Source organism: Giraffa tippelskirchi, chromosome 1 (assembly GCF_054371585.1).
Source record: "Giraffa tippelskirchi isolate mGirTip1 chromosome 1, T2T-mGirTip1v1.2.pri, whole genome shotgun sequence".
NCBI lineage: Eukaryota > Metazoa > Chordata > Mammalia > Artiodactyla > Giraffidae > Giraffa > Giraffa tippelskirchi.
In genome coordinates, this window is record NC_137275.1 from 185958565 (window position 1) to 185958845 (window position 281).

The 281-nt window shown below is 35.6% G+C and overlaps 1 non-coding gene across 1 annotated transcript; it reads right to left on the reverse strand.

The window, feature by feature from the left end:
- TRNAC-GCA (transfer RNA cysteine (anticodon GCA)) lies at positions 1-72 on the reverse strand. The gene has a single exon. It is a non-coding gene; the product is annotated as a tRNA-Cys (tRNA).
- Positions 73-281: the final 209 nt, after the last annotated feature.

Below are 281 nucleotides of genomic sequence, written 5' to 3' on the forward strand. Positions count from 1 at the left end.
TTCCCAACCCAGGAATCAAACCTGGGTCTCCTGCATTGCAGGCAGATACTCTACCGTCTGAGCCACCAGGGAAGTAGCTGGATCAAAAACATTCTAGCAGAAATTATAGTAGAAGAGTTTCAAATGTGAATTAGGCAAAGATTTTCTAAACAGTTTACAAAATGTACAAACCATAAAGGAAACACTGATTACATTACAAATAAGGACTTCTCAAAGAAAAAATTATTAAGAAAGTGAAAGGCAGTCCAGAGTGGAAAACAATATTTGCATTTTATATAATC